The sequence below is a fragment of the Mixophyes fleayi genome, chromosome 3 (genome assembly GCF_038048845.1).
Source record: "Mixophyes fleayi isolate aMixFle1 chromosome 3, aMixFle1.hap1, whole genome shotgun sequence".
NCBI lineage: Eukaryota > Metazoa > Chordata > Amphibia > Anura > Limnodynastidae > Mixophyes > Mixophyes fleayi.
In genome coordinates, this window is record NC_134404.1 from 221,036,994 (window position 1) to 221,058,885 (window position 21,892).

A 21,892-nucleotide genomic window follows, 5' to 3' on the forward strand; every position below is an offset into this window, starting at 1 on the left:
AGGCAGTTTATAAATGACTGTTCTATGCTGATCACTTTTGTGCCAAAGCTGAGTGACATCACAAAGGCTGTTTATGATGTAAGTCAGTGACATAATCAGCCCAGTCAAAGCTGTTTACTTTCATCCATCCTGGATATTGTGCATGAATACAGGGAAAATACATATCTATATAATATAGGATATTAGTGTGTTACCCGAACTTGTCTTCCCAACAATCACAATTTTAAAGCTAAATATTTTTTCTTGGAGTCTGTAGTAGTACGAGGACAATAGTACAAAAAACGAATTGTGTAATACATATGATACCCACCCTTCCTATTTTGCAAATGGGAATGGGGGTCAAAAAATGAGATCTTTGCCATAGGCCATAAATGTCATACAACAGTCTTGCCCATAGGGAGGATATTCCTATGTGATTTATCTCTGACTTTGCTAATAACTCTAATCAATTCAGTTCACATATATTGGCCCTTGTTCAAATCAGAATTTTGGATACTGTAGATATTTTGCTCCATAAAAAGGATGCTGTGACGGCACTAGTGCTCCCATAGATCTTATTGCTAGTAAACTGCTCGCAGGAAGAGAAGACTATAATCACTCTTTAGAAAAATGGGTTTGGAGCTCTTATTTGTGCAAGTGTTATTTTCTCATGCGTCTGTCTGTGCCATGTTTTTAAATTGCTGCCTATGTGAATCACACTCATATTTCAACATTCTGAATGTTACCATGGCCTGCATTCCATTTTGAACAGAATTCAAAGTAAATGCTGCAAACACGCTAATCTGAGCAAGCCCTAAGGGAAGTGATTGCTTAATAATATTATATTTCTATGATGTATGGAATGGAATTAGGACCTCTCCAACAATTTCTTGCTGATAAACTACTCCAATATGTCAGTGAATTTATTGTTCAGTTGTGTAGACTGTGTGACACTGTATAGTGTGTCTTCTTAAATTTAATAGGCTCATCTCATGAATTTGTTTAAAAAATCTATAGGTAATTTGTGGGTTTTTTAATTTTTATTTTTTAAATGTATTTCAGAGATAAAAGTTTAATATATGCATAAAATTAATACATAACATAAAGCATACAAACATACAAGTTAAAAAGTAGGTAAGTTACTATTGATATATATTTCAAAGACTGTTTATTAAATATATGAGTAAAATACATTAAATAGCTAGAGTGTTTATGCTTAACAAAATATGTTCACCAAACAACATCTTAAATTTCGGTCCATCTTCGGAAATTTTGTTTTACTTATTAAAATACAGTAATAATAATGCTTTTTAATACAAACACTCACACTGGGCCTGGTTCATCAAGGCACGTATCTACTTATTTTGAGTGTATCACATGTAAAATCACTCTGCGCATGCCCAGAACCAGGACATACGCTAGAACAGCCACGCCCGAATCAAGCTCTGGGCATCACACTTGTTTTTCTTTCGAATCTCTTGTTCCAGCTACAGGGCTAGTCTAAGTCCTGATCACTAGTCATGATATTTTCGTACGCATGCTATAATGTGTTTGCAATCAAAAGCAATTGTAAGAGGCCAAGTTAGTATAGGAATAATGTATAATATTGTATTACAGCTAATACCGCAATTTTAACACATATTTGGCTGCGAGCAAAAATCAGCTTTAAAATTACCACTTTAATGGTAATACTGCGCACTTTTACCATAGTAACGGTAATAGTGCACTCATCGAATTTAATTGGCCCCTAAAAATATATTTTATGCTCAGCAGACATTGACATCATCCTAATAAATGTATTTTATAAGGAAAAAAAAAATATTATTTTTTTCTGTGCGTTCTTTTGCGAATGTACCTTCCACAGAGGCCTTGGACATATCATGCAGTGTCTTGTGTAGTAGATCATAGCAGACTTACACCCGAATTCAACAGCGAATGTATCTTGAGATCCGTGCCTTGATGAATTCGAGCGTGCGCAAAACTGAAATACGTGAATTTTAAACCAAATGCAGGCTGCGCTCAGTATGTGTGCCTTGATGAATCAGGCCACTGTATGTGTATATATATATATATGTATATGTATATATATATATATATATATATATATATATATACACACATACACACACACACACACACACACACACACACACACACACACACACACACACACACACACACACACACACACACACACACTGTATTATCCATACATAGACTTTTAAACATTTAAAATCCATAATCTATAATGAGCAAAGGCTTAATTACCAGAGAAACCCTACGGTAGTGGCAGAATGCAATATATTCATGCCAGATACTTAATTTCGCTACTATGCATTTTAGTTATCATTCCAACTACCTGCTAACAAGATTATTGCTTCATAATATTCTGAATAACTTTTACTTCTAAAGGAGTTTGTTCCATTTTTTGTAAATGAACAATATATATACTTTTACAATTCATGCTAATATTTATATTAAGATCTGTTCACATTTTTTTTTTACTTTAGAGCATCAAACTGTTCGACAATATAGATAGTCTATAGAACCCTGGAAACAATTAGCAATTATCTTATTATCTGTATTATTCATTTGCTGAGGAGTGATGAAGGCAATTTTTTTTATATGTCTGATTAGAGTTTAGCCCTTCTCAGGGATGTCAAGTATAAGTTTCCATTGCTTTTAATCAAAGGGGATTCCCACAGTCTCCTCCCATTTTACTTGTAGCTTAAAGTCATCGAAACTATAATTATTTACATGTAACACCGCCTTACTCCACTTGTGAGTGGGGTTTTGCAGATATGCTGTGTTTACCTTACTCATTCCACTTGAAGGTGCAGTGCCTCCATCCTAGTCTTCTGTGCTCCATGCTTTGGGGGTGTAGTTAGCTTGCCTTACCAGGAGAGGCCTTGAGCAACCTCCTTGAATCCACACTAATAACACAATACAGCATATAAATAAAAAACACTGTAGTACTTTTATTAAAGGGTAGGGGTAACTGACAAATAGATCAGAGCTGGATTATGGCTCTGGGGGGCCCGGGGCACTTTAGGCAGGGGGGCCCCTATGATGTAACATGGTTATCATTTTAGACAAATACACAGGCAGTGCTGTGTGCACTACTGTTAGGTGCATGCAGCACCTAACAACTGTCCTTGTTGTCGGACCCAATCCTGACTACGCGAGACAGTAACCCAAATTCAGGACTGCCCGACCAGATTCAGGACAGTTGGCATACTGTCCTGCTGTCTCCTACCTGTTCTTGTCACTGTCATGACCTGTGGCTGCTGGTTTCTTTAGTTGCTGCTTGTCTGGATCCTGGAATGTTGGGGGCCTTATTTGGAAAAAAAACATGGGTACATGAAATTTAGAAAATTTCAACCAACCCCAGCATCAAATCAATAGTATTCCCATTTAATATATAAACATATTTCCCTCCCTCGAAACAGCCCTATCAATAAATTAAATGGCATTTACGTGTAAAAAATATAACCATTTTCCACAACCATCCACGGCATTAAATGATTCATATTTCACATACAATAAAAATATCTAATTTTCCCCAAACAGCCCCACATTCATTTATGAGCTTCCAAACCACCACAGTTTATATCAAGCTAAGGCTGGGGGAGGAGTAACATGTATAAAAGCTTGTTTCTGCCATTTGTTCGGAGAGATCAACGCTGGGGAAGCTGGCTGGTCTTGAGAGAGCAGAGCTATGTCTAGCTAGCGTTTAGGGTCTCCAAGAAATGCTGTGAAATCTGTACGGTGTCAAAACGTTTACCATCCTGACAATAATACTACATAAAAGGAAGAAGTTGTTCGCGTGTGCTTCTGCAGTAGCAGGCTTTTGCCACAAGTGGTGTCAGAAGTGGGATGCTCCGGGAAGCAAGTTTCCGCTACCCAACCCGCGCAGACGTCAACATGGAGGAAGTACTGAGAACCCTTGTGAATGTGGCCGCTGCGCAGCAAGAACAGCAAGCTCAGATGCTACGAGTTGCCGAGGCACAGGTGGAAAACACAAGGCTCTTAAGAGAAGAGTTAAGCCAGATGAGGCATGACAGAAATGAACCACTTGGTCCTGTTCTCCAGAAAATGTCGCCAGGTGATGACATAGAAGCCTATCTGGTGTCTTTTGAGAGACTTGCAAAAAGGGCAAAATGGCCTCCTAAAGACTGGGCTGAGAGGCTGGCACCATATCTGACTGGTGAAGCTCAGCGAGCTTATATGGATCTAGATGAGGAACGGGCCTCTGACTATCTGTGCCTAAAGTCTGAGATATTGGCTCGCATTGGAGTTTCTGGGCCAGGCCGAGCCCAGAGCTATCACCAATGGCACTATGATAAAGAAAAACCGGTCAGAGCACAAGTGGCTGAGCTTTCTAAAATTTTAAAGAAATGGCTGCAGCCTGAGGAGAATTCGCCTTCTCGGATTATTGAAGTTCTGGCAATAGATCACTGCATCTGGGGGATGAACCGCGATTTGCAAAGGTGGGTTCTGCAATCAGACCCACAAACTTATGAAGAGCTTGCCACCATGGTAGAAAGGTTTTGTGCTCTACAGCAAATGACTAAAGAACCGGCATTTGTGCCAAAGCCACTGCCACGCCAAAAGCCAGGTTTGACAATCCTTGCTACAGGGCCCAATGGCAAAACTGCTATGGACAGAGGGCCAGGTGCAAAGCTGTCTAATCTGAAGTGTTTTGAATGTGGTGAGCCAGGCCCCTTAAAGGCAGAGTGTCCTAAACTACCGGAACCCATGGACTGTTCCGTGGCACATATTGGGCCTGCTTTTCCAAGCTGTTTTACCATGAGTCCCACATCAGGAAGTCCTTGTTTGTTCCGGGTGACTGTGCTAATCAACCTAAACCTTGTTCTGGCCTTGGTTGACTCGGGGAGTGAACTCTCATTGGTTTCCAGCTCTGCCTTACCCGAAACCATAACTTCTCGGTTGCCCAAGGTGAAGGTTCTTTGCGTACATGGCACGACAGAGGAGTATGAAAGAACAATACTACCAGTCACACTCAAAGACAAAACTGTTATGGTGGTAGCTGCCATAGCACCTAAACTCCCATATCCACTCATTTTGGGGCGAGACTTCCCACTGTTTAATGATGTCCTCGGTGAGCGGATCCGGCCGGACATGCCGGCAACTGATGCAACGGTCGGAAGCCCGGTCTTAAAGGAACCGCCTAAGAATCCACAGCATCTGGGCATCGATCTTTGGGAACCGCCAAACCAGAATGCCATCCTGGGAGTCACAGCAGGAGTTCCACAAAAGCATCCACCTGCGGGGAAACATGGACAGTCCAAACTAGCATTGTCGGTGATGTCGCAGATGAGCCCACCCCGTCTGTCAGTGAGGATACGGACTAGTCCGCAATACCAATTTTGTTTCCTTTGCAGGACTTTGCTCGAGACCAACTTAATGATGCCACTTTGGAACATGCCTTCAAAAGTGTGACTGAGGTAAATGGGGTAGCAAAAGCCGCCCAGCCTGCAGAAGGTATACCAGATTTTATTGTTAAAAATTATTTTCTGTATAGAGTTGCTACTGTACAGGGGGATAAAGTAGAACAATTAATGGTTCCTCAGGTCCATGTAACCCTAGTGTTAAAAGCAGCACATACACATGTCTGTGGGGGACACCTAGGGGAGGATAAAACACGGGAACGAGTTCTGCTTAGCTTTTACTGGCCCGGTGTACACATGGCAGTGAAAAAGTATTGCCGGTCCTGTACCATTTGTCAAAGAACCTGTCCCAAACCCATGTACAGGGCACCTCTCATTCCAATTCCAATAGTACAAGTTCTCTTTGAACGGATAGCTATGGACCTTGTGGGGCCACTGGAAAAATCCGCACGTGGGCACCATTATATACTAGTGGTGCTTGACTATGCAACCAGGTATCCAGAGGCAATTCCCCTACGAAACATAAAGTCCAGCACAATAGCTAAGGAACTTGTATTGATGTTTACACGCTTGGGAATACCCAAAGAAATTCTCACAGATCAGGGACACTCTTATTCCCTATTTGATGTTTGCCATCCGTGAGGTACCTCAAGCTTCAACAGGGTTTAGTCCCTTTGAGTTATTGTTTGGGAGACAGCCCAGGGGTATCTTGGATATGTTAAAAGAAGGGTGGGAGCAGCAAGGTCCCAGGGAGCCAAATCTGGTACAATTTGTGTCCCAAATGTATGAGAGGCTAGGAAAGATAGGGCCCATTGTGCAGCAACATGTAAATGAGGCTCAGGAACGACAGAGAAAAAGTTATAATAAAAGTGCTGTTGTTCGATCTTTCAAGCCTGGGGACAAGGTCCTAGTCCTGGTTCCCACCCAGGAAAGCAAACTTTTCGCCCATTGGCATGGTCCATATGAAGTTCTAGAGGCTGTCGGTCCTGTCAATTACAGAGTCCGCCAGTTAGGTAGGAGAAGGGAGGAGCAAATATACCATGTTAACCTCCTTAAACCTTGGCATGATGAGGAAACCTCTCCTCAGGAAGTGAGTACTGCCATTGAAAAGTCTGAAGTGCCCATAGAGCCAGATTTGTCCATTCAGCAGAGACAATAGACTGAGGAAATGATTCGCCAGAACAGGGATGTCTTCTCTTCCATTCCTTGGCGCAATACCTTAATCGAACATGACATTGTCACTGCGCCAGGAGTCATTGTAAAGCAGAAGCCTTATCATATTTCAGAAGCCAGACGGGTGGACATGAGGAAGGAGGTCGAGAAGATGCTCCAGTTAGATGTAATTGAAGAGTCCACTAGTGAATGGAATAGTCCCATTGTGCTTGTCCCGAAACGCAATGGGACAATTAGATTCTGCAATGACTTTAGGCGCCTAAACAGTATGTCGCAGTTTGATGCCTATCCGATGCCACGTGTGGATGAACTAGTGGAAAATCTTGCTGGTAGCAATTATTTAACAACCCTTGATCTAACAAAGGGTTATTGGCAAGTTCCCCTGACTTCCACGGCCAAGCCAAAGACTGCATTTTCCACCCCTGATGGTCTCTATCAATATAAAGTCCTACCCTTTGGGTTGCATGGGGCACCTGCCACCTTCCAAAGGGCCATGAATAAATTGCTACGACCTCACACAGCTTATGCAGCCGCTTACCTGGACGATATAGTGATTTATACCCCAGACTGGGGATCACATTTAGCCAAAGTTGAGGCGGTCTTAGCTTCATTAAGGTCAGCAGGATTAACAGCTACCCCAGAGAAAATTGCCATTGCCATGAGAGAAGCCAAATATTTGGGGTACATTGTTGGTCGAGGGCATGTAAAACCCCAGCTAGAAAAAGTGGAGGCAGTCAAAAATTGGGCAAGACCAGAGAAAAAGTTCCAGTTAAGAACTTCTTTAGGCTTAGTAGGTTACTACAGGCGGTTTGTAAGCCACTTCGCCACTAGAGCTGCTCCACTTACGGACATGTTAAAAAAAAGTTGTCCAGATAGATTAACCTGGTCTGACTCTGCAGAAACCGCCTGGTCTGATCTTCGGTTAGCTCTTTGTTCCTCTCCAGTTCTACAAGCACCAGATTTTATCCGGAGGTTCTTCCTCCAAACTGATGCTTCTGGTGTTTGCTTAGGTGCAGTCTTGTCACAGGAGAAGAATGGAGTTGAAAACCCTGTCCTGTACCTATGTCGGAAGTTGCTTCCAAGGGAACAAAAATATGCCACTGTGGAGAAAGAATGTCTCGCCATAAAATGGGCTACAGAAACTCTGCGCTATTATCTCCTAGGCAGAGAGTTCACCTTAATAACAGACCATGCACCATTAAGATGGATGCAGAACAACCGGGAGGTAAATGCAAAGGTAACCCGCTGGTTCTTGGCACTGCAACCTTTCAAGTTCTCAGTAGAACATAGACCTGGGATTCTGCATAAGAATGCAGATGCATTGTCACGAAAATATGCGCTCCTCGCGAAGTCCGCGTCCCCCTACTTGGAGACGCTAGGGGGAGGGATGTGTAACAAAGGGAGGCATTTTTATGACAAGAGGCAGAGAAAGTATACAAACAGAATAAAACATTGGCACAGTTATGCACCTAGATTCAGGTTAAACCAAGTAAAGACTTATGTGTAGTTTAAAGTTGGTTAACTTACATGATTTAAAAGCTGCTTCCTCTCAGCAAACAGACAGGGTGTGTCTGTTAGTTGAAACAGAGCCAGTGATGGGTATTTTATCTTAAAGAGAAGGTGGGTGTGTCACCTGTCCATCAAGCTAAGGCTGGGGGAGGAGTATCATGTATAAAAACTTGTTTGTGCCATTTGTTCACTGAGACCAACGCTGGGAAAGCTGGCTGGTCCTGAGAGAGAGCTGGTCTATGTATAGCTAGCGTTTAGGGTCTCCATGATTGCTGTGCAAGTATACGGTGTCAAAACATTTACCATCCTGACAATAAAACTTCATAAAAAGGAAGAAGTTGTTCGCGTGTGCTTCTGCAGTAGCGGGCTCTTGCCACAATACATACATATACACACACATAATACAAACATGCATATACATACATATACACACACATAATACATAAATACATATACACACACATACATATACACACACACAAATATATATATATATATATACTCCAAGTGACAGTGTGACTTACCTTGGAAGTCTCTTTTGTATGGGAGGAGCTGCGCATGCGCAGCAGCTTAATTTCGGCCATCTTGGAATGGCCTGACGTACAGCAGCACCGCGGCTGCTGTACATCAGGCCAGCTGTCAAATTTTGTGGGGGGGCGGAGCGCCTGCGCCAGGGGGGCCCCAAAGCCGCAGACGCACTAGAATCGGATCACCAACTGATAGGTGATCCGATCAGCGTGTGGCCGGCGGCGGGGGGCCCTCAGAGAGAGGGGGGCCCAGGGCACGTGCCCCCTGTGTCCCCCCCTTAATCCGGCCATGAAGTAGATTATAATCTAACCGATGGCAGTGCTTGAACAGATTGTAATATACAAAATACAATATACAGGTTAATCTCCAATACAACTCTCATTTATGGTAATAATGCAACTTATTAACCACCTCACTGTTAGGAGACATTTCTCTTTATACAGAAAAATTGATCAATAGAATAGAACAGATCTGACTGTATTAGAAAATAACTTAATTAGATAAACTGTTCAGCACAACCCTTACATATAGCATGGTGCTGGTTGGTCATCACAGTTCAGTCACTAAACACCGAAGCCTATATCTCCCATACATATGTAAACCAGCATAAAGAATGCCAACATCACCACTCGTACACTTGCACCAATCCTTGCAAATAATATGATCACAGCTATGAATGTTGGGTACTGTAATACCTCATTCACACTGCCTAAATGACCCGGGTTTTTCCAGGGTGAGTTCCGACTATTATACCCAGGACTTTTGCAGGGTTATTCCTGTGTCAGTCCTTGGTCGCCTGCTGTGTGAATGGTCTTACCCGGGTTTTTCAACCCAGGTTCCACATAAAGAAACTGATTGGGGGGATTAGGCACACTGGAGGAAGACGTCATTTTAATCCTGCAGAGAAGAGAGATAGGAGAAAACATGGCACACTGGCTAGAGGAAGATGTACATAAGCTGCTGGCGATTAGAGGAGAGGAGGAAATTGAAAAACCAATCACAGGCACTGTAAAGAATGCAACAGTTTATTATAACATAGCTATAATACTAACAAAGCGTGGGTAAAAGCGCAGCCAGCAACAGGTGGTAAATAAATTAAAGTCACTTCGAAGACAATACTCCAAAGTGCATGACCACAATCGGAGAAAGAGTGGTGCTGTCCGTATGGACTGGCCATTTTATGACCAATGTAACTTGGTGTTTAGCAACTCTGCCCTGGCAAATCCCATCGCAGTGTCATCATCAAGCTGCCATGATGCTCACAGTCCAACATCTGAAAGCAGTCAGTCAAGCGTGCCCTCACTGATGATTAGCGATGATTCACTGGAAGAACATTTTGATTTGGAGTGTTCAAATGTGAATGAAGAAACCATGAAAGAGAGAATTCTGAGAGAAAAACACAAATTTATGATGGCTTACCTATATTGACTGATGCCAAGACTGCAAGGACCTGCACGACCTCAACCCGAACCTCCATACCACTTTGAGGGCCCTTACCCTTTATATAACAGAGGCCAACAAATATTTCCCCCTAACACAAGTACGCCACTGAACATCCCACATCATCCGCCACAAAGGGTTCCCCATAACCCAGAGTATCCATCTACTGCGCATAATCCTGAGTACCCGGTTACTACACAAAACCATGTGTACCAACATCATCGTTAGTTATAGGTAATGAAAGTATGTACAGTCATGCCCAAAAGTTTTGAGAATGACATAAATATTTTTCACAAAGTCTGCTGCCTCAGTTTTTATAAAGGAAATTTGCATATACTCCAGAATGTCAGGAAGGGTGATCAGATGAATTAGATTTAATTTTAAAGTCCCTCTTTGCCATGACAATGAACTTTATCCCAAAAACAACATTTTCACTGCATTTCAGCCCTGCCACAATAGGACCAGCTGACATCATGTCACTAAATTTCTCATTAACACAAGTGAGAGTGTTGACGAGGACAAGGCTGGAGATCACTCTGTCACGCTGATTGAGTTAGAATAATAACAGACTGGAAGCTTTAAAAGGAGGGTGGTGCTTGAAATCATTGTTCTTCCTTTGTTAACCATGATAACCTGCAAGGAAAAAGGTGCAGTCATCATTGCTTTGCACAAAAGGGCTTTGCAGCTAAGGATATTGCTGCTAGCAAGATTGCATCTAAATCAACCATTTATCAGATCATCAAGAACTTCAAGGAGAGAGGTTCAATAGTTGTGAAGAAGGCTTCAGGGCGCCCAAGAATGTCCAGCAAGCACCAGGACTGTCTCCTAAAGTTGATTCAGCTGCAGGATCACGACACCACCAGTACAGAGCTTGCTCAGGAATGGCAGTAGGCAGGTGTGAGTGCATCTGAATGCGCAGTGAGACGAAGACTTTTGGAGGATGGCCTGGTGTCAAGAAGGCCAGCAACGAAGCCACTTCTCTCCAGGAAAAACATCAGGGACAGACTGATGTTCTGCAAAAGGTACAGGGATTGGACTGCTGTGGACTGGGGTAAAGTCATTTTCTCTGATGAATCCCCTTACAGATTGTTTGGAGCATCTGGAAAATCGCTTAACCGGAGAAGGTGAGTGCTACCATCAGTCCTGTGTCATGCCAACAGTAAAGCATCCTGAGACTATTCATGTAAGGGGCTGCTTCTCAGCCAAGGGAGTGGGCTCACTCACAATTCTGCCCAAAAACACAGCTATGCATAAGAATGGTACCAAAACTTCCTCCAAGAGCAACTTCTCTCAACCATCCAAGAACATTTTGGTGATGAACAATGCCTTTTTCAGCATGATGGAGCACCTTGACATAAGGCAAAAGTAAAAACTAAGTGGCTTTGGGATCAAAGCATTGAAAATTTGGATCCATGAACAGGAAACTCCTCAGACCTTAACCCCATTGAGTACTTGTGGTCAATCCTCAAGAGGCGGGTGGACAAACAAAAACTCACAAATTCAACAACTCCAAGCATTGGTTAGGCAAGAATGGTCGGCCATTAGTCAGTATGTGGCCCAGAAGTTGATTGACAGCATGTCAGGGCGAATTGCAGAGGTCTTCAAAAAGAAGGGTCAACACTGCAAATATTGACTCTTTGCATAAACCTAATGTAATTGTCAATAAAAGCCATTGACACTTATGAAATTCTTGTAATTTTACATCAGTATACCACAGCAACATCTGACAAAAAGGTCTAAAAACACTGAAGCAGCAAACTTTGTGAAAACCAATACTTTTGTCATTCTCAAAACGTTTGGCCATGACTGTGTTTATTGAAGCGCAATGACATTGATACCAATCTTGTGCCCCATGTAGTTGCTGCTTGCTGTATTTTATATAATATTTATGAAATACAGAAAGAGCAGTTTCTACCAGAGTGGAACATACAGGACACTGAACTATATGTGATGTCTGTATTTAAACTGTATATAAACTGCTCTTTCTGTATTTCACAGATATTATGTAAAATACAGCAAGCAGCAACTACATGGGGCACAAGTTTGGTGTCAATGTCACTGCGCTTTAATAAACACCGCCACCGTCCTTTCAAGTGTCCAAAGGCATTTTCGACCACCATCCTAGCTGAGCTGAGGGTATGGTTGAAGCGAATTTGTTCCACAGACAGCCGAAGTTGTTGAGTGAAGCCCTTCATCGACCATCGCCTCAAAGAGATATAATGTTTAATGTTTAATGTTTTCCTGTGTTTAAGGTAACAATATTTAAAATGTTTTCTATATTTAAAATGTTTATACTGTAAGCACTTGAAAAAGTTTTATCTTTCACTACTGTATTGGCAGATGTGTGTCTAAACTGTATATTTGTATATGTATTTTAAATGCTATAATATACAGACCTTTGTGAAAATACACACACACTCTTTAATTTATATTGGTACATATTAAGTAATATGTACCTTTTAAAATATGTATTTTACAGTTTAAATAAAAATATTTTGTTCAGGTAATCCTTTGTCCACTCTACTCGCTTATTGATGACAGATTGGCGGTGATGGAATGAATTAGTCCTGCGGAGGTATTTGTATGTTCTCCCTCATAAGTTGTAGAATCCACAGACATCACATATAGTTCAGAGTCCTGAATGTCATTTCTCTTCAATAAACACCGCCACCGTCCTTTCAAGTGCCCAAAGGCATTTTCGACCACCATCCGAGCTGAGCTGAGGGTATGGGTGAAGCAAATCTGTTCCACAGACAGCTGATGTTGCTGTGTGAAGCCCTTCATCAACCATCGCCTCAAAGGGTAAGCTGCATCCCCGCTGATGTGTACTGGAATCAGCGGCGCACGGATGATTGTCGGGGGGGGGTTTCCCCCAGCGACCCCCCCAAAAAAAACAACAACCCGTTTCGCCAGCGCTGTCCTATACAGCAGCCGCGGCGCTGTCTAAGAAGCGTCTGCGGCGGTGCTGTATACAATACACCACCGCCGCCATGGGCCCCCCTCTCTCAAGGGGCCCCCCGGAACCAGCTGTGGCTCTTTTTGCTGCCCCCAAATGTCGGAATAAAGGGGGCAGCACAGGGTTCCCAGTGTAAGTGCTCTGTTGGCACTATCAGCACAAGTAAAGCTTTTTCTTTTTCTTTTTGGAGTCTTCAGGGCTTCCGTAGCTGCCGTGTAGATGACAGTGTGAGGAGGAGCAGAGAAGAGCTGCCCTGCCTGTCAGGCATAAGGTAAGTTAAGATCTGGAGGGGGTGAGAATGTGTTTGTGAGAATGAGTACAGTATATAAATATAGTGTGTGTGTGTCTGCAGTGTATATATTATGTGTGTGTGGGCAGTGTATATATTATGTGTGTGTGTGTGGGCAGTGTATATATTGTGTGTGTGTATATGTGTGTGTGGGTAGTGTATATATTGTGTGTGTGTGTGTGGGGGCAGTATATAAACTATAGTATGCAAGTGTGGGGGGCCAGTATATAAATATAGTGTGCGTGGGGGCAGTATGTTGCTATATATAAGGGAAGGGGTTCTTAATATAGTGAGGGAGGTAGGCTATTTAATGGTGGAGTGCAGGTGGGGGCTAATTATTTAATGAGTGCTATTTTATTTGTGGGGTGATGGTGGGGCAATTTAATTTAATATTGGGTGCTATTAATTTAAGATGAGGTGGTTTGGGGCTATTAATTGAATATGGGACTGATTTTGGGAAGGAAGGCTAATTATTAAAGGGGGTGCTATTGATTTATTAACAGGACTGTTTGGGGACTCCTAAAGTTTAAGTACCTTTTTACCTTTTTTTTTCAAAATAGGGCCCCGACATCCCAGAATCTACACAAGCAGCAACTGAGCTTAAGACACCAGCAGCCACAGGTGGTGAAAAGTGACAAGAACAGGTAGGAGAGAGCAGAACCATCTTCCAACTGTTCTCAGTATAGTGGGACAGTCCAGAATGTGGGTGACTGTCTCACTTAGTCAGGATTTGGTCTGACTACAAGAACAGTTGGGAGGTATGTCCTACTTCACACTGTTATGCTGTGATGGCAGAGCTGCGTGCAACTAACAGTAGTGCACACAGCATTGCCTGTTTATTTGTCTAAAATGAAGACCATATTACACAATATGGGGCCCCCTGTCTTAAGTGCCCCGGGCCCCCCATAACCTTAATCCAGCTCTGTGTACAGGGACAGTAAACAGATAGCAAAAAATACATGAATGTATTATCTAGCTGAGGAACACATCATAAAAAAATATAGATATTTACCTCTCTAGGGAACAACCAGCCATCTTGCTGCTCCTCTGCAACCTGGTACAGATCCGAATTGGCCAGAAATCTGGCGTCATGGTAACGTCCAGGCCAGCCAATAAAGACATCTGTGAAACGAAAAATATAATATATTTAGTTTTACAATACACATCATAAGACAGTCGCGTTAAAATAAAAAATTATGAAATGATAAAAAATTATCAAAATAAAAATTATGCTTACCAATAGTTATGGTCAACTACAGTCTGCAGAATGATAGAGTATACTTCCTCTCTGCCATAAATAGCTCCTCCTCCTCCTAAAATGTCACTTTACAAGGTAGCACAGTGTTAGCAGCTGCATCAAGCTCTCATTTGCTTTATAAAACAGGCAAAAAAACAGGAACTCCTGGCTACACAATAGTGACTCGTCAGCCATGATTAAAGCAACGCTGTGAACAATCACCACCCACTTTGGACTCATCTTTCTGTGCAAAAAAAAGTTCCCTTTAAATGACCTCACCATTTTTCAGCCAATCAAAGCTTCACTTGTGATGGCTGACACCTATTGCCAGTTCAATATGAATGGGGTCGTCCCGGGAAATTCCCGGGTCTAAGGTGCAGTGTGAATAAGATCTCTGAGCTGGGATGCTCTGTGACACGGCAAAAACCTGGCTTGAAAAACCCAGGATATTGCAGGGGTGGCAATGTGACCGTGGTATTATACCGCTTTCATACTGCCGCCCCGGCAATATCCCGTGTATATGAACCCGGGATAGTGCAGTGGGACAGAGGCTCCCACGGAGAGAAATTCCGGGTAGACCCTGTCCATACTGAACGGATCTGTCCGGGTCTCCATGGCAACATCACAAGAGGAGCTCTGATTGACTTCTCTTGTGATGTGTTTTTTTTTAAAAAAATTCAACTTTATAATTGTGTTTGGTGAGACCCAGGTTGAAAAACCTTGGTCTCACCATTCATAGTGCAGGCGACCCAGGTCGGACCCGGGAATTATCCCACCAAAAGTTCCGGGTCTAATTCCCGGGTTATTGGACCCAGGAATAAGACCTGACACCATTCATACTGCGCCTCGTCCCGGGTCATTTGGGCTTGCCCCAGCAAAAACACAGGTTTTTGCCGCAGTATGAATGGGGTATTAGTGCACTTGGTGGACAACCTGGGTTATTTGAACCCTCCCCTCCAGGTTGGGAATGGGTTAATAAACACACTGGTCCCTCCCCCAGGACAAGTCACTTAAATGAATGTGGCCGGGGATCAAATAGAGCAGCTTCTTCCCTCCTCCCTACCTATGTTTAGATAAAACTCCCAACTTGCTCTCCTATGTAGAGCAGGACCTACAGGTAGGTTGGAACAGTGGTGGAGTCATGAAAGCTGAAACACAGTTTGTTATGTTTTATGGTGACTGGCAGCAGAAACAGCAGTGTTAGGGTGCAAGCAGCTGTTGACTAGTAGATGTAACATGGCATCATGAAAGCTCTCTGCTCTCCAAGACTACTACTGAAGTGTCAGCTTAATGAGCTGTCCTAAAAATTTCAGCCCTACATTTTGCTAATCTCAACAGCTGTGCCGGTCTTCACATGCTATTATCGATATAAAGTGTGCCTGAGATCCAACCACATTATGCTGTGGCTTCAGATGGCGCTTGCAATCAGGGTTTGGTGTGTTAACATAACACAAGCAGTGCCTTATGACTTATTGCTGTGAGATATGTCAAATAGTTTACCTGGTAATCACAGCATGTTGAATCACTAAACGAACCTTGGCCCCCGAGGGAAAGGTGGAACAATGCTAGTGTCGGTCCTCCAGCACTCATGCATCTAAGGCAAACTCTGTGTGATCCTATCACCATGAATAGTAAGTGCCCCAATGTAAATCAAACCCACTAGAGAATGCTCTTTTCGCTTTAAAAGAAAATATTACAAAACAAGTTCTTGTGCGTGTGACCTGGTTGGCTGTTAGTGTATAAGGGTATAAGTAGTACGCCTGATGTAAACCTGGCCCATATATTACTAATGCAGAACTGGGTGCATCTTGTTGTCTTTGGCTCAGTGTATGGGTATAAATACATTACTTTACATATAGTGTTTTAGAAAAATTTTTTTGGAAACATATGAGCCCAACTCAGCATCAGCCCCGGTAGTCTGCTTTGGTCTACTCATGATAATTACTAGAGATGGTCACTGACCCCAGTGATTTGGTTTTGGATTCAGTTTTGGATCTGGATTACCGTCATGTTTTGGTTTTGCAAAACCGCCATTGCGTGTTTTGGTTTCGTTTGGTTTTGTTTTGCTATTTTGTTGGAAAATCAATGTTTTTGGGCCTAAAATAACCCAATTTAGTGCTCCAACTGTTTCATAGATAAGTAATCTAATTGTAGAGGTAATAAATCATCCAAAAAACAGTTTAATTCCTGGTATTTAGGCCTTCATTTATTCTACACACAAAACAGATTGTCTTCCTCTTCATCTATGCATATTGGCAATGCAGCCATCGTCTTTGGATGTATATTACACCCTACACTTATAGTTCAATATGTAAAGAAATGGAAAAAGGCAGTTTGCTTTCTGTCTCTATAGGCCCCCCTCCACTTGTTTAAAAAACCAAAATATTCAGCCGTTATAGACTGTACAATATTAATTGAAATGGACAAAGCCAGTTTGGTTTCTGGCTCTCTAGGCCCCCCTCCACTTGTCGAAAATACAATAAAATTCAGCCGTTATAGACTGTACAATATTAATTGAAATTGACAAAGCCATTTTCGTTTCTGGCTCTCTAGGCCCCCCTCCAATTGTCGAAAATTCCCAAAAATTCAGCCGTTATAGACTGTACAATATTAATTGAAATTGACAAAGCCAGTTTGGTTTCTGGCTCTCTAGGCCCCCCTCCACTTGTCGAAAATACAAAAAAATTCAGCCATTATAGACTGTACAATATTAAGAGAAATGGACAAAGCCAGTTTGGGGTCACTCTGTCTATGACACCCTATCCTTAAGGATAAATTGCCCAAACAGCAGCCTTTCAAGACGGTACGTGATATGGAAATGCCACAAGTCCCTTTCCTCTTTGGGGGTAGATTGCACCCTACACTTACATAGAAAGTTTTAAAAAGATGTTATCGTCATCATCTTCAGCTTCATCCTCACCCTCATCAATGTGTACATCATCATCACAGACTATCAATTCATCGCCGCTTGAATCCGCCATTAGAGAACAGTCAGTGCTTGGATGTCTTGGATGGTGAAGGCCTTTCCTCGTGGAAGATGTAGTTCATTTTTATAAACATCATTTTCTCCACATTTTTGGGAAGTAACCTTCTACGGCGATCACTGACTAAGTTCCCTGCTGTGCTGAACACTTGTTCAGAGTACACACTGGAGGGTGGGCAGCTTAAGTATTGCAAAGCAAGTTTGTACATGGGTTTTCAAATGGCCTGCTTTTCTTCCCAGTAAGGAAAGGGACTGTCTGACATTTCCATATCAACTACCTCTTGAAAGTAATCCTCCACCATCCTTTGCATGTTTATACTCGTATTGGAAGGAGTTATGGGCAAAGTGACACATTTTTTTGAAAAATCCTTCAAACCAGCCCAGATGTTAAATAGTTCTGGTCTGCCACCTGCGTCTTCCCTGCTTCTTTTTGGGAAATTAATTTTTTTACGAGCAGCAGCAGCTTGAGAAAGCGAAGGAGGACACGTCATCAAGCCGATGCCCAGTTCAGCGGCCAACTTGCTGAGCAATAGCTCCTTGCAAAAGTTCACATCTCACTCATTTACAAGTAAAGACTCAATGTAGGTTTTAAACCTTGGATCAAGCACAGTGGCCAAAACGTACTGATCCGAGTTCAAGATCTTAATAACTCGAGGATCATTGTGAAGCGAATGAAGTACTTGATCAACAAGGCCAACATACTTTGCTGAATTGCTTGCTTTCAGCTCCTCCTTCATTTTCTCAAGCTGCTTTTCCAATAGTCTAATTAAAGGAATGACTTGGCTCAAACTAGCAGAGTCTGCACTCACCTCACACGTCACAACTTCAAATGGTTTCGGCACCTTGCACAGCACGGAAAGGATTCCCCAATGTGCAAGAGTGAAATACATCCCCCCTCCTTTCCCAATGTCATGGCTTGTGCAATATGCTTGGATGGCTTTGCGCTGTTCCTCCATCCTCTGAAGCATGTACAGGGTGGATTTCCATCTAGTTACCACCTCTTGCTTAAGTTGGTGGCAGGGCAAGTTAAACTGCTCTTGGAGCTGCTGTAATCTCCTACATGCTGTGGCTGAATGCCTGAAATGGCCTGAAATTTTACGGGCCACTGAAAGCATCTCCTGCACCTCATGGTTATTTCGTAGGAAGCTCTGCACCACCAAGTTGATGGTGTGAGCAAAACAGGGAATGTGTTGGAAATCACCCAGCTGTAATGCTCGCACTATATTGTTGGCGTTATCAGAAATGACATACCCTGGGGAGAGTCCAAGTGGTATAAGCCATGCATCAATCACATCTCTCAGTTTGCATAACAAATTGTCAGCTGTATGCCTGTTAGTGAAGCCGGTGATACAAAGAGTGGCCTGCCTGTGACAAATGTTAAGTAGTGGTGTAAATGCTGCTGCTGTTCCTGCTGGTGAAGGTGAATGACCAACCCAGTGGGCTGTCACAGTCATATAGTCTTTGGTTTGGCCACTTCCACTTGTCCACATATCTGTGGTTAAGTGGACAGTGGGCAGAATGGCATTTTTCAGCGCAATCTCTACATTTTTACACACTTTTTGGTATAGTTGTGGAATTGCTTTACGGGAGAAATGGTGTCGAGATGGAATTCTGTAACGCGGACACAAAACCTCAATTAACTGTGAAAAACCAGCTGCGTTTATTGTGGAGATTGGACGCAGATCTAACACTAACATTGCAGCCATGGCGTCTGTGATTTGCTTGGCGACTGGGTGACTCTGTCATATTTGCTTCCCCTCGCAAATGATTGTTTCACAGTTAATTGCTGAAATGTAGGACTGCTCATTTTCTTGACCTGCCTCTGGGATGACGATTCACCCCCAGCAGCAGCAACAGCAGCAGCAGTGGGACTAATGCTTTCTTCAGAGGAATCAATAATAGTGCAGGAGTCATCCAGCCTTAAGTGGGATGCCGGGCTAACTCAGAGCGCTACTGAGGATATTGATGAGGATGGTGTGGTGGGTGTATTTTGTAGCCGTCGGGATGACGGTGAGCGGAGGGTCTTAGCTGATGATGGAGCGCTTGTAATTTTTTGGGAAGAACTTTCAGCTTTTCCCAACACTTTGCCATGAACTCTCGTTAAATGGCGTAACATAGACGAGGTTCCAAGATGGTTAAGATCCCTCCCTCGACTGACTGTGGCTTGACATACTCTACAAATCGCTATACAATTGTTGTCTGGATTTGGGTAGAAATAATTCCACACATAAGAAGTGGATTTTTTTGTTTTACGCCCAGGCATGACAATGGCCTTTTTCTTGTCACGTGCCAGAACTGCTGCCACTGGTGCAGGACTTACATAAACAACCTCATCCTCATCAACATCCTCATTAGCGCCCTCGTTGCCTACACAAATCTCCCCCTCATCCTCTTCTAATTCCAAAGTGGCATCCTCAATTTGTGTATGTCTGGCTACACTCGGGCTATTAAGGCACACATCAGCAGAATGCTCACTATTAGACATCCCACTGTTGGATGGATTCTCCACAGGGATTGGTGTCATTTGTGAACCAGAGCAAACATTATCCTCTAATACCTTACTGTTATCTTGCAGCTCGGCTTTGACGCGTAACAGTAGTTGTGCACCAATTGTAGGCTCGGTAACTTTTTGGGATCTGCCACTAATAGGCAAAGGTGAAGGCCTCATTCTCGATTTGCCACTGCGTGTGTAGAATGGCATGTTGGCAATTTTTTTTTTATCGGCACTTACTTTTGCTCAGTAACACTTCTTTTTCGCTTCAACACAGTAAAAAAAAAATATTTTGTTTTTTGGACTGATTTCGAAACACTCTGTAGTTTGACATCGCCTTACCCAGATGACGTACTAGGAACAGTAACATCAGGACTGGTGACAGAACCTGGTTGCTCATTCTGATCATATGTGGACTGCTTTGAATCCATTCTGAGCGCAAAGCACTTGTAGTGGTAAAAATTATTTGGTAAGATACTGCTGACAAATATGACTTTTGACAGCCAGAAATATTTATGCACAATTATGGGGGACACCCCAAAAGCACTGAGGAGTGCAAATAATTATTTGGTAGATACTGCTGACAGATATTTTTTTGGGACAGCCAGAATTTATTTATGCACAAATATGGGGGACACCCCCAAAAGCACTGGGGAGTGCTAAAAATTATTTGGTAGATACTGCTGACAGATATGACTTTTGACATGAAAAAGATACAGTTGATAATAAATATCAGCTGAGAAAAGTAGTATGTGAGGCACTCCTGTCTAAAAAGACTATCACTATAAAATCAACTTTATTGATAAATGTTATTAAAAAGAATGTTGTTTAAATATCCAAATGTCGTATAAATCGGCGAATATAAAAGATAGAAGTGAAAAAGATTGAAATGTGGTGTTTAAAGGATTAAAAGTGACCCATAGGGAGATACGGTTGTCCTTGGTAAGTATTAGGTTCGTATTAAAAATATAATACGTGAGAGCTAATGCGTTCTCTATTCACCTTTATTATTAATATAAGGACCCCTAGCAATTGATATCTTGTGTCAAATTGCAGTAACGGTTCATAATACTTGCAGCTGCCCTTGTTGTTGAAAAAAGGGGTTATTTTGGCCTCATATAAATTAAGTGCTTTTAAATATACACTCACATATGTAGTTTGGAATATACTCATATATTTTAGAGATATGCCATATGTTGCGGGCGAAGTTTAATATAGATGGTATTGGTAATGGGGTAGTTGGTAGATCTAAGCAGTTGTTCCACACATAATATCATAGCTATTTATTATTATCTCATGTGTATAAAGATGGATACATATACATCTTATATGGTGTATCCTAGGTTTATTTCACATCCTTTATCCAGGAAAAATATTTACACCAAGCTTATTATGTAATTGATAGTGGGTTATTTTATGTAGTTGTTTTCACATAAACACTGTGTGTTAAACCAAAGATGCCTATATGATGTATATAGAGGGGTGGTCTCTAATAAAGGCAATCTCTCTATAATATAGCTCAGCTATGGGATCTCCACATATAAATAATAGTGGAGGTAATGGTGGATGATTTTCAATATCTATTGTCTCACATGGGCCCTGTATACTATGGAGAAATGCCTGTAAATGTCATGGCAATAATGGTATCCACAAATGAGGGCAATTTCTCTCAGTAGTAGCCCAATAGTGAGATTCCCACGCATGTGGAATGATCAAAATTGCCCACTATAACTGTATCAGTAATCCGGATTGTGCAACTACCCCAATCTATCCAAGTTCTCCTATTGAATACCCGCTTTCAACCTGAGGCTAACAGCTATAATCATTATAAATTGTGAACCTTATTTGTAAAGCACGATCGCGAGAGGTCCCGCTAACCGTCTCCCTATTTCCGGG